Here is a 13,207-nt window from a genome sequence, read left to right on the forward strand (position 1 = left end):
ATGTAGTATTGTCCTCCAGCTGAGCCAGACCATGTGGACAGTCCTTTCGATCTAGAATGCCCATATTCATCACCCAATGATTCCTGTGCAATTTTCATCAACAGTTCCCAAAGCCTCCATCACACCTCACAACCTTGTCACCTCTCCTAGTTTCCTGCATCTGAAATGATCATGCATCATGGTAGACTAGGAGGTTTATGGATTTGATGTCATATCATCATGAGTGTCTGCAGACATGGGTACATGAACAAACATGGCACGACGATGGATGGGATGAACAAATGGAGCACATGCAAAATGAAAGGTTCACCAATGGACGAAGAGACAATGTATACAAAGAGATGTGCTTGCAAACAAATGATCATGCAAATATGTTTTCGTGGACAGACGGATGAGAAAACATGCAAGATGTGTTCGTGAAAGGATAGATAGACAAACATGCACTTTTCATTAATGGAAGAACCTGTCAATATTACCAACATACAAGAAAGGAAAAACGCGTGAATGAAACATCAAGCAAACCAATGATCGAAGACTCTGCACTTTTCCATGGGAAGGTGAAGTTGGCACACACCATGAGGACATCAATAACCCAACAACACTGCAACTCGACAATCACACTAGCAGCAGCACGAATGTACCAACATTGTCATGTTGAGTCATGTCATGAGTAATTTCATCCACATCTATAATGTGGGCGATATTGTCAATCAATCTAATGTAACGTGGAAGTCCAAGAGACTCACGTGTTGTATGAAGAGTCATGTAAAGTCAAAAAGTCATGGAAGTCAAACAGTCATGAGGGTAGTTGAACAACCACAAGGGTTAGTTTCACCCTTGGCTATAAATACTCCCTCACTGCACATGCAAAGGACTTTTTCACCTTAACTCCTCCCACATAGCCTTGAGAGCCTGTAATCTTATCTTTGAGGAGTAAGTAATGGCTCCAACACTCCGCATGCAGGGTTAGTGATGTATGATGTAACGATGTGTCTTGGAGCTTTCACTTAATTCAAAATCCTGCCAACATGCCAACATGTTTTCACACATGTATTATAACTATTGTAAGACTAATATTGAAGACTTGTAGTGCATGTTGCTTTAACCTATCTTTAACACTTGAACTCATTCACTTGTTGTAATACATATATGTTAATGAAAATGTATTTCATATGATGTTAACATTGTCTTGCCCATGCTGGTTACCTCCCCAGACATCAGAAAAACCTTTCACATAAAACTTTCTATAACAACCATTGTACTCACATAGACTCATCCATTGAGTGTTGTACGTGTTATATTCCCTTTTGTGTTGTGATTTCCGCATATGTGTGGAATATTCTTTCAGAAGTTTTGCACGTCCAGTTGTGTTGTGTGTTCCTAATAGAGTTAGGGCTTCCTCCCAACCAACTTGGGACTCACTCCCAACCTCTCCCTCTATGATGAAAGAACCATTGACACAAGAGAAACTTACAATCACCAGGCACGCGAACCTCATTTCTCGCAAAACAAATAAAACCACTCTCTTGTGCTAACAAGAAAGGGTTGAGGAAAATATTTAAGATAATGGCAACCGGGCCATCGTATCAGATGGGACTCCCACACCAAATGGTGTGAAATCTAGTTGGGACTTCATATTGGGGTGATCCCCTGATGTTGGCAGGTCCAGCACCATCAACACATCCTTCATCTCCTCTCTCTCTCTCTCTCTCAACTTCTTGGCAGCATAACAATACTAAATCTCTTGCAAAATTTTGACAACCATTTAACCTCCATTAGAATGACCAAGACTCCAAATTATAGATGGCAAGAGGCTCATCCTTGCCAATTATTTTGTGAGTTCCATTAAGGAAAAAACTTGGATGTTGCCTTGCTTTATTTCTCTTTCCCTTGCTGTGATACTCCATTAGGAATATCAATGTCCTTAGTTAGGCATGAGGTAGATGTTTCCTAATTTTTGAGCTGACATTTGAGTGAAAATTGGAGTGTCATTCAGTCAACTCGTGCATTGACCTCCAGAATCTCATAAATATCTAGTAACACTTCCCTTTAGGAAAAACAGAGTGTTAACCTAGGGACTAATTATTTTGTCTGATAGTTGGAAAGCGTTATAACTCTCCTTGTCTATTTCTAGGGTGTGTTACCTTGGAAATTAGGCCTGTAACTTAGGTATTGTCTTCAACCAATGTGTCTTTCTCCTCTAAGCTAATGAGGATGTCATTTTCTTGTATAACAAGGGAAAAACCCAACAACCTTTTTCTTAGAGAAATTCTTCATTTCAACAAGGGATACATCTAATGCAACTAGTAAACTATGACATCCTAAAATATATGGTCAAATCTAGTCAAGAAACCCTCAAGTCAGGTCATTTCAATTCAAACTTTGGCCCCCTCATATTTTCCCAGAATTTCATCCTCCCTAAAATTTCAGCCTCACTAGAGTATGCCCATAATTTTGGTGTGTCCAAAAACTTCCAAAAATTTTGGCATGTCCAAAAATTGCTACCCAGAAACACACATGTAAGATAGTAGATAGAGATCTGAGTTAGAGAGAGAAAATATGGTCTTCATCCTTCTTGACCTTCCACTAGATTCCAAAAAAAATGTATTTCTTGTGTGATATCAAATGGTGCCTTTGTGGATGAGGTTGAACGCCTTTATATAGTCTTATGCCTTCATGAATCAATGTGTCTCTTCATTGGGGTTGACTTGACTAGTTTGGAGCCAAAAGTTCAAATTTTAAATTTCAAAATTTTCTCTTTTAAATGTAATATGAATAACATGTCTTATATAAATTCATTCAAGGGCTAACTAATCAAAATTACATGAATAACATGTCATACAAATTATTTATACATAACAAGGGATAGAAATATAAATTATGAAGACTGACCATAGTTACACAAATTAAACACTTCCTCTTAACTAGGGAGGTATTCATAACGCCTATATAAATGTTATTCATGTGAACAAATTTGTCTAAGAAAAGGTTATAACAAATCATCACCATAACTGGGTCACAATTGTGACACATGGTAATCCAATAACATTAACCATTCCCCATAATTCAAATCAACACTTTAGACCTATGGTATATCCTCACCATAATTTGGGTCAACGTTTTAGGCACATGATAAATCAACTGCATCAACCAATCACCACCATTCGGATCAATACTTTAGACCTATGGTGTGAGATCACAATAATTTGAGTCAATACTTCACACACATGGGAGATGACACAGTGAATAACCAAAATACAAACTCTAGTTACACAATCTAGGGCTTGATGCTAAATGAACATGATTCTCTAGGACCATTCTTCCTCATTGAGGTCAATATACTAGACATAGGAAGAATAATTGTCATTTGTCAAATAATTCGCACTAATTTAGGTCAATATACTTAAAACAAGGAGAATTTCAGTCCACGATGCTATCTCATCATCACTTGATTATCATTTGACATGGCTTTGATTATCAAAATATATTACGGTAATCTCAAGCACATGTCAAATATTCTTGCGAGTAACTTCAAAAGCCACACTTCTTCACAATTTGCTAAGATAGTTGCAATATATTATGCCTCAACAATACTAAGTGAAATAGATGTATCATTCATGCTTATCCATGAAATCATAGCGGAACTAAAAAAAAAAAACCTTTGGATGTATTGTTTCTATCTTTATAACTCCTTGCCCAATCTACATTTGTATAACCCTATAGTTGTATATCACCATTTGAGACATATCTCAAACTATAGTCAATTGTATGACGTAAATATCTCAATATATATTTTTCTTCAATCCAATGAGCATGTCTCATTTCCACCTAGAACTAGCTCAAAGTGTTCACCACAAAGAAAATGGATAGATGGGTGTTAACCAAATACATTAGTGATCCAATTAGCTTCTAGTACATGGATGGATTTAACAAGTCTGACTTAGAGTCTCTCAACTTTCCCATATTTTTTACCATGGGAGTTTCTGTTATAGACATTTTTGTGCCTTACAGCATAGAGCATGAAATGTCAATAATCTAAGGGATCCAAAGTCCCTAAACATGTTGTTATCACCCTTAGAGGAACAAGGTCAGCAAACCACAACACTGCAAATCAGTTCTCCACTGAAAAACACTCAAAAACAGGTCAGTTCTGGATCAAAGCAGCTGCTCCACTAAGCATCTGCGCTGAATGTCAAAAGCTCTATGGTGTACCTGCGCTGCATAGCAAGTGCAACAAAGGCTACTTGCGCTGGGCGTACTTTGACATGTGGAGGAATCTTTTTCTCAATGTGCCAGTGCCCAGGAAGCTTCCAAAAAGACACTTGATCATAAGATTCGCCTAATGATGAGTTAAGAGCTTCTAAAACTCCCAGTGGAAGGTAGAAACTCCGAGTGAAGAGCTGAAGAACAACTGGAGTTGAAGAGGACAACAAGTCACACATCAAGCTGACTTATCTTCACTCCAAAACTCTATATAAGGATCTCATCCCATGGGATCTGGAGGCCAGAATTTTGTGCAAAGAATTGCTGTTGGTTTACAGTTGTGAGCATTAGGTGATTGCTTGAGGGAGGTGAAGAAGAGATTTCTCTCCGTCGGGAAGGTGATGCTGGATTGGACCTCTCATGGTTGTATCACCGCCTGAACCTTACTTCCATATATTAATAAAGCATTTGAGGTTCTTCTATTCACATGTGTTTCAATGGTGTATTGTCTTACTTGCATCTTTGATTTATGCTAATCCTTGAATCGATTATGAATGCATGCCTCTTGTAGTTTCCTTTTCTTGTCTTATTTGCAGGATCTCGTGTAGCTGGGCCCGTGAAAAGACTTGGATCTGGAAGCAAGTGGCAAACAAAGGAGATTGGATCAACCATTTGCGCAAGACATCGGTAAGTGGATCTCTTCCTTCTATCTCTTGCATGTCATAAAGAAGAAACTTTAGATAGCTTTGCTTTCAGCTGTTGCTAAGGAACTGTCACCCTTAGAGTGGGTTAGGGTCATTCCGAGTTGGATACTTTCCCCCACAACAGACTGGCGACTCCACTGGGGACCGTGTCTTGTTGGTAGTTTGTGTTTCTTGCTATTCATTTCTTAAACAAAAGGAGTACCGAATCGAACTGCATTCGAGTCCTTCGAATGCAAAGTAGAGGGCAGCTACTCTAGCCCAGTGCTGGGCATGTTTATGATCTGAAGAGCTGATCCACAAGGACTCTTTGTAGCTCTTTGTGATAGTGTTCATCTTCCTTTAATCACCCTCTAGTGTATACTTGACTGATAGCCTCTGGTTTGGCCAAAAACCATTGTTTTTTGAGCAAACTGTGACCCGGAATCTGAGAGAGACGAGAGTTGTCTCATCAGTGCAGCTGCAACAAAGGCTACCTGCACTGCAACGCAGGTCCCGAAGGGGCTACCTGCGCTGCATCTCAGATTGACAGTGCAGCACCTGCGCTGATCCAGTTTTGCCTTGTGCAACTGGGGTTCCCCACTGTCTGTTGCCCAGTTTTCAGTATTGTTTTGCAGCCTGTTGTCAACCTGTATACCCAGCTGAAACCACTTCTCTTTGCCTTCATTCCGCCTCAGTTGTATGAAGAAACCGTGATTGTTCTTATTGTATTTCTTGCTGTCATTCACAGTTTCCCATAGCGAAAGTGAACTAGTCTTGCTATGACCTCTTGGATCTAGACCTATGAGAAAGTGTCGTTGTGATTCTAAGAGTTAGTTTGTTGTTGTTCATAGCTGCTTGAGCATTTTCTTTCGTTATATGGTTCGAATTTCAGTATTTCTTGTGTTGAAACGAGTGAATCTTAAGGTGTTCTTTTGATTATTGGACAAACACTTGTTGCTTTCGCTTGAAATTGAATTCGAAATTATACAACAGCTTCCTTTTTGTAATACATCAACATTAAGGAAGAAGAAAAGAAATACTTGCATTGTGCATGTGCATTTTGACAGTTTGCATGTCGATTTAGGAAAAGTGCATCAGTGTGTGCTCTATGATCTGTTTGAAAAGATGATGTCTTTCTTTTCCTTCAGTAGTTAAGGTTTTCATAAGTTGAAAGAATTGAAAAAGCTTGCTTATCATTCTTAGACTGCATTTAGGAGTTGTATCATACATCACGTGGTGATCCATAAAGGCAAACTGCTAAGCAAGATCAACCTAAAAAGAACTGAATTTATCTAACAACGCTTTGAAACATAACAAAACACAGTAGAGGTCTAGGTAGAGACGTGAACCGGCGTCGTTAAACATAGTGACTGTCGATCTCTACAAAGGTGGGTGATTCCTCCTGAGGGACGATAGCACTAATACGGACTTGTGCCCCCGCGTACCATCGCGTATATTGGGGGACCCCTATAGGAACAAAGCCTTTATCCATAGGAAGCCGTGTCGGCCACCCTACTGATCGCGATGCAGTGAACACAGCATTCACGAAGATCGACCACTCGTACCGTAAAATGTATTCTGTGGTTTCGCGAAAGGTTTGGCACACCCTCTGCCTAGAACTCCAGAGTAGTTTCTTTTGGCCTTTTTCAAACTCTATAACTGAAAAAGTCCATCCGAGCATTTGTCACTTCGGGCTCGTTAATACATCGAAGGAGACTAGAGTCATCTTTAGCTTTTTCTCGACTCTTAAAAAGTGAAAAAGCAAGTTGTGTCTAAAGCGTCGTCATATAAAATTCATTTTAAACGGAACATAATCACCTCCTATTCCTGCGTTGATCTTCGAAGTTAGTCTTTTGGCATCGTAAGTTATTATAGAATCGCTAAGAAATCTTTTGGATAGACTAGATATGTCTGAACAATTGTCGACATCTAGGACTGTGTCGTCTGACACAGCAGCAGCAGAACCTCCTGCTGCTACTCCAACGATGTTCGCTGGTATACCATCTGTCCCGGAAAATTGTCAACAACAAGTCGGAGTCCCATCAGGGACAACGATGTGGTTAGTTCCTATTTCTTCATCCGGATTATCATCTGGTATTTCTAATGTTGAAACTCAACAAATTGATCCAATGTGTCTTCAAAGGCCAATTTACCCTTTAAGTACTGGATTTCCACCATATGGAGGGCAGTATGCTCTTTCATTGTTCCCTCCCGGAGAACAACCATATGGGAGTTTACAACAAGGTTTAGGTCAAACTGGAATTACATCCAGCGGTTGGGTACCAATACTGCCTCAACAACCAGGGGTTGTATATTCAATGCAACCAGTACACCCTATGTCGAATATTCCCACCACACCTGCTATGGTGAATGCGTCGCAAGTACAAGTGCTACCTGTTGTATGTCAACCCCAAGTTTCTCAGGTTGCAATACAACAGCCTCTTGGCTCAACGGCTCAATCACAATCTCAGGGTAGTGCCTCCTTATCTGGAGCGACTCAGGCTCAAACAAGTATTGTGACTCCTAATCTTGGTCAGTCATCCAGTATTGGTCAACAGCAAATGGTCCAACAACCAGAGCTGTTTCAATCTCAACAACCGCCATTCCAGCAATCATATCAAGGACCTGAGCAACAAGTCTTTGTAAGTAATGGGCAACCATGCTATAATGGTTATACCCATCAACCTTGTCAGAGTTGTCAGCATTATGCTGGTCTGCAAAGACCCATTGCTCAGGCGATACCATCTTATCCTGGATATGCTTCGCCTAACCTGAACCAACAGTTGCCCTTTGTAGCAGCTCTAGAATTACCAGATCTAAACCGGCTGACGAATGATCCAATTGCTTATGCCCCTTGGTGGCCAGCAATTCCACATAAACTTCCATCGGACATTCCTAAATTCAATGGAAATCCAGGTGAAGACCCGTCGAATCACGTCATGACTTTTCATCTGTGGTGTTCATCGAACACTCTAAACGATGATTCGATAAGACTTCGCCTCTTCCAGAGGACATTGACAGGTCCAGTGGCTAAATGGTACATTGAATTGCCAAGAGCCTCTTTCGACAATTTCAGCTCCTTAGCCACGACTTTCTTAACCCATTTTCAATTACCGATAAGGTATGAAACGGGAACAAAACTCCTTACCAACTTCAAACAAACAACGGCCACTCACATATCTGATCATATACATGAGTGGCGACGTCATCGTAGGATGGTGAAAACTTACGTTCCCGATCAGCTGTTAGCTGAATGGTTTATAAAGTCGTTACTTCCGGCTATAACGAAAGATGTGGCCAAGGGAGGAGTCGTAACAGAGGAGCAAGTCATTTCTCGTGCTCAATATTTAGACTTAGTATATACTCAGTCTGGCACGCTCTACGACAAAATACCTGACGCCCCCAGACCTGAATTTTCAATTCCTCCCCCTCCTAAATCGAATACTGACTCTCACGCCAGTAATGGCGTGACTGGCAAACACAAAATTTCTAGTCAAAATGCAAATGAAGAATTTCTTGCCTCAGAAGTAAATGCCATGTCGACCGACAAGGGCAAACAACTGAAGCAACTAGGGGGCAAGAAGAAAAAGAAAAGGAAAGGGAAACCCCCGACAGGGTGTCATATATGCGATGAGGATCATTGGACGAAAGATTGTCCACATATAGCTGAAGTTAAGAAGCTCTTTAAGAGTTCGAAAACCCCAGCAATATTGACTGATCCGTTTCCTAACCCAGGCCAAAATCTGGTTGCTAATCGAAATGCTTCCCAATCCCAAGTGCTTATGTTGTCCACCTCAAAGCAGCAGAATAATGCTTTGACAAGGAATAAAGATTACAGGAATCCAAAGCAGTTGAACAACAAGGCAAATAAACAACCTAGTAGTTCAACAACAACTTTGACCAAAGTCGTGCCACCCATCATTCCTGAACCAATGATAAAGTCGCCAAAGGGAGTAGTACACAAATCGACATTTAATCCTCATGAAAAAATAACACAGGATTATAATATAATAGAGGACCTGGCCCAATCGTCGTCCGCTATGTCGACACTTGAGGTAGCGCAAAATTGCACCTCCCAAGAGCAAGCTTTATTATCAGCCATAGGTGGGATTGGCCCAATGGATTCCAATCTTGTGGCCTTTGATCATAAAGGATATGACCCTCAGATACCAGCTCAACTAGCTTTCCTTATTCAAGTGAAAGCCCTCAACAAAACTGTTCATCGAACAATTATTGATGAGGGGGCATCTACATGTCTTATGTCGATGAGTTGCTGGAAAAATTTAGGCTCACCACCCTTGTCGAAATCGTCAACGAAATTAAAATCATTTGATGGATGATCATACACTCCATACGGGATTTTAAGTAACTTGCAAGTTGAACTGGGGGGCAAAACAGTAGAAGTTGATGTTGAAGTAATCGACGGAAACCTCGATTACAACATCCTACTGGGAAGGCCTTGGATATATGCCATGGCTGCAGTTGTGTCGACCTACTTCAGGAGGATTGTGTTTCCTTTTCAAGGAAAAATTACAATCGTCGACCAACAAAAATTTCTCCCCAACAGTTCTCAAGTTACGGGAAGCAGTACAATGATCCATGAAAGTAATCAGTCGCTCCAAAATATTGGAGTAGGTCTCCTAAAAGACCCTGCCTTAATGGGTACTTTTGCCCTACCGCCGGCGGGTAATCTGGCGGAAGTAGCCACAGTGGAAACCTACAATATGAAATCTTCTATATCCAATGGATTCAGAAGATTCCTAAATATTTTGTCAGCATGGATCATCGCCCTAACGGAAATACTGTAAATACAGTGGGCCCCGAGGACGGTTCTTATCTCGCGTCAACCTCGTTAAAAAATGAAACAAGGAGGCATGAGGATAGTTCTTTTACTGTGTCAACCTCATTAAAAAATGAAACAGATCCCCTTTTCAAAATTCAAAGGTAAACCTTCATTCCAATCACCAAGTTGAATGCAATGAAGCTTGGGGGGCACCCTCCTTTGACATGCGTTATTATGATGTTGGGGGCATGCAAAAGAACGAGCAGTTTTGGCAAAGTTCATGCTCGTTAAAAAATAAACGCAAAACCGAGCAGTTTTAATGCGGAATTCATGCTCGTTAAAAAATAAACATAAGCATGTGAGCAAGCTTCCTCCAGAGTTCAAGCTCATCCAAAAAAAAAAAATGAACCGGTAAATAACCATTTGAGACCGTAAATTCATCAGCCATAAAAGCCTTGGTCGTGTTTGTGTATCGTCACCTCCACTTTTCATTTGGCCGATCATTCACATCCACTTGATTGTTTACCTATTTTGAGGAACAGTGTTGGCATTATGAGATAAGTGTTGTCCTTGATGGCAAACCTCACTGATGACAAATCATAGTACAGAAGGTCAGCAGCAGGAATTGATGATCAGACTATAAGAAGAAGAGAAAGTTTATACACGCAGGTTCGTTAAGCCCAAGTCGCGTGTACACGCAGGTTGGCTTCAGAAAAAGCGCGTGTATGTGGAAAAGTACCTTTGGTCCATGGCGGTTATTCCTTGGAAGTTGTGCCTATGGTTTTGGACCTTGGCGTCTCGGCGGACGTGTTGATCCCTAGTTTTGAAGTTGATGGTATTGGATTTCTATGGTTTTGGCTCTTGGTATTGAACAAGGCCTAAGGCTATATAAAGGGAAGGAAATCATTAGGCAAGTGCATCTGAAATGTCTTGAATATCTGATGAAGCATTAGATCCAGTATGCAGGGTTATGGGTTGATGATGCATTGCTTGATCTGTGCTAAGGAGAGATCTCACCGGTTGATGGAGAACTAGATCTAAGGAGAGATCGGGATCAAATGGTTTGAAATGAACTATCTTTATGATGCTTATTCTAGATCTACATACTGACGCATGTATTGTTCTATAAGTGTTATGAGTATGACTGATGTCTGGTACAGCTGCAAGTTATGAGAAATTATTTTTAGATCTGTACGCGGGTTGGCTTTGATAAAAGAGCGTATACACGCGGGTTTGATTCATCGAAGTAGCGTATACATTGTAAAGCTTGATATTTGAAGTTGCAGATGGATCTGATGGTTATTACAGAGTTTTGTGTCTGCTCTGTGTTCTGGTGACTGTTGTTAACAGGGTTTCAGTGATTCAGAGTTTGATGATTGTTTTGAGCTTCAATGATAGTTATGGGTCCAGTATGAAAATTGGATGAAAAGTGGCCTTACAGATTATGTGTTGTGCTTCAGTGTATCCAGTCTGAAAATTGATGAAACGTGGTACCTGGAGGTGAGAAGATTGTAGGCAAGCACCTACTTACTAGTATCTAAGCTAGTACAAAAGCTAAAGGAGATCTTTGGAGCATTGTAGCAGGTAGCAGCCTGCGTACTAGTAAATGGATCGGCTAGTACAAGAGCAAAGGGGGTTGTAGCTCCCGTACTGGTATAAGACTGCACCAGTACAAATATTGTAAAAGGATTTTCTTATTAAGAAGAAGATTGAGATGACTTGCAGCAGGTGGTTTTCACCCACATTGGGTTTCCACCTTATATCTTTGTGTTCATGTGTGTGGCTCTTGTGTGATGTTCTGTTCTGTTATTCTGCACCTGTTTACTGTTAATATGCTTAATAATGATCTGATGCATTTACTGAAGATTAAGCTAACTGAATTATAAGATCTCTGGATATACGCGAGTTTCATTAGACACAGTAGCGTGTACACGCGGTTTCACTTAATTGAAGTAGCGTATATGTTTCTGAGTATGAAATTGAAAAGTTTGATTGATCTGATAATACTGATTCACCCCCCCTCTCAGTATTATTTCCAACAAACAGCTACGAAGAGTGATCCCACCTAGCCATCCTTGTAATACTGCCGTGATTGGAAAATTCCAACCTGTACCTGGAATCTGCTGCTATCCCTGTTTATCACTCGTTCCTCAAAAGACGAGTCTTCTTTGAGCTCTTTTCACTGACTCGTAAAATATGAAAAGTTTGCCGAGTTTTGGCCTTCCAGCTCGTTAAAAGGACCGGAAGAGCTATCCCTCCTCTAGATTTTAATCTTTTTGGACCTGAGGGATTATTGCACAAAAAGATCGAGCGCTTGTCTAGTTCGGCTCGATAAAGATATCGAACATTCATCCTTTCTGTATTGTTTTATACTTTTTCGGACTTAAGGGATTAAATGACGAAAAAAGGACCCCTGGAGTCCACTTTATGTACCCTTTTCAGACTCCCTAAAAATGAAAAGGACCGAGTTGTCTTTGTCGCTGGGCTCGTTAAAAATATTAGATAGCGACAAACTTGTCTTTAGACGAGAACGAGTTTCCCTATCGCTAGGCTCGTTAAAACATAGCGATGGGCTTGCCCGAAGGGCAGGTTATAGAACAAGCATATGTTATTCTCCTCAAGCTTGACAAAAATAAAGAGGTACTGGTCAGAAATGACTGGGGAAAAATTGGGAAGAACCTCAAAGCTTAATGGTAGCAAGTCGCTCTTGAACATGACACTTTTGCCTCCGTAAATATCGGGTTGGGTTATTATCATTCACCGGTCCCTTCACCATGGTCTCGCCATACCATCCATACATGGGGTAATGCTACCGATCCATCACATCAGTGTCGTTATATGTTCAAGAGATGTCATTCAGAAAGTGTCAACCGGGTCCCATCCACTGCCGTACATCATCTTTCATCCTTCCATGACCGCCACCCTGAATCATATTTCACAGATCGTTTTCACCATCATCACTAGCTCCGTTCCGTGTCACTGATGTGGGATTCATTAAGGCCCTCCTTTGATGGATCACTTCTTGTCGACATCAACTCATTATCCAAGAAGTTGATCTAGGAACACCCCCTCAGTACTTTGAAGCTTGCATGCCTCAATGGCAAGTTTCTCACTCCCGGCGATAGGTATACATTAATGACCTTCGACCAGGAGACTTTGCGTGGTGTTCAACGTCAGATCCTATATTCACACCACGTGAATTGTGCTGCAGTACCTTGAGGGTCATCATCATTATCGGTGATTCCTCTCGCGCTTGTTAACAGTTTACATTATTGACTGGTAATCAAGCGATGTCTTTCCATGTTCGACTTCAAGAAATTCTCACATGGATCGACTTGTACTAGAGTGAAGATCGAACAAGTTTGAAGACCCCGGATCTAGTTTCATCCATCCGAGCTGCGATATATATTCAGGAGATAAAAACATAGACATGTGTAGCAGATGATCATCCTACTGAAAGGATGATAATTGAAAGTAGAGAATTATCAGTCTATTATCAGACGATCGTCTGTTTATGTACAGCAAATGTATTTATAAA

This window comes from Pinus tabuliformis, chromosome 2_2, assembly GCF_031772625.1.
Source record: "Pinus tabuliformis cultivar Carrire ecotype Pingquan chromosome 2_2, CPIR1, whole genome shotgun sequence".
Taxonomy (NCBI): Eukaryota; Viridiplantae; Streptophyta; class Pinopsida; order Pinales; family Pinaceae; genus Pinus; species Pinus tabuliformis.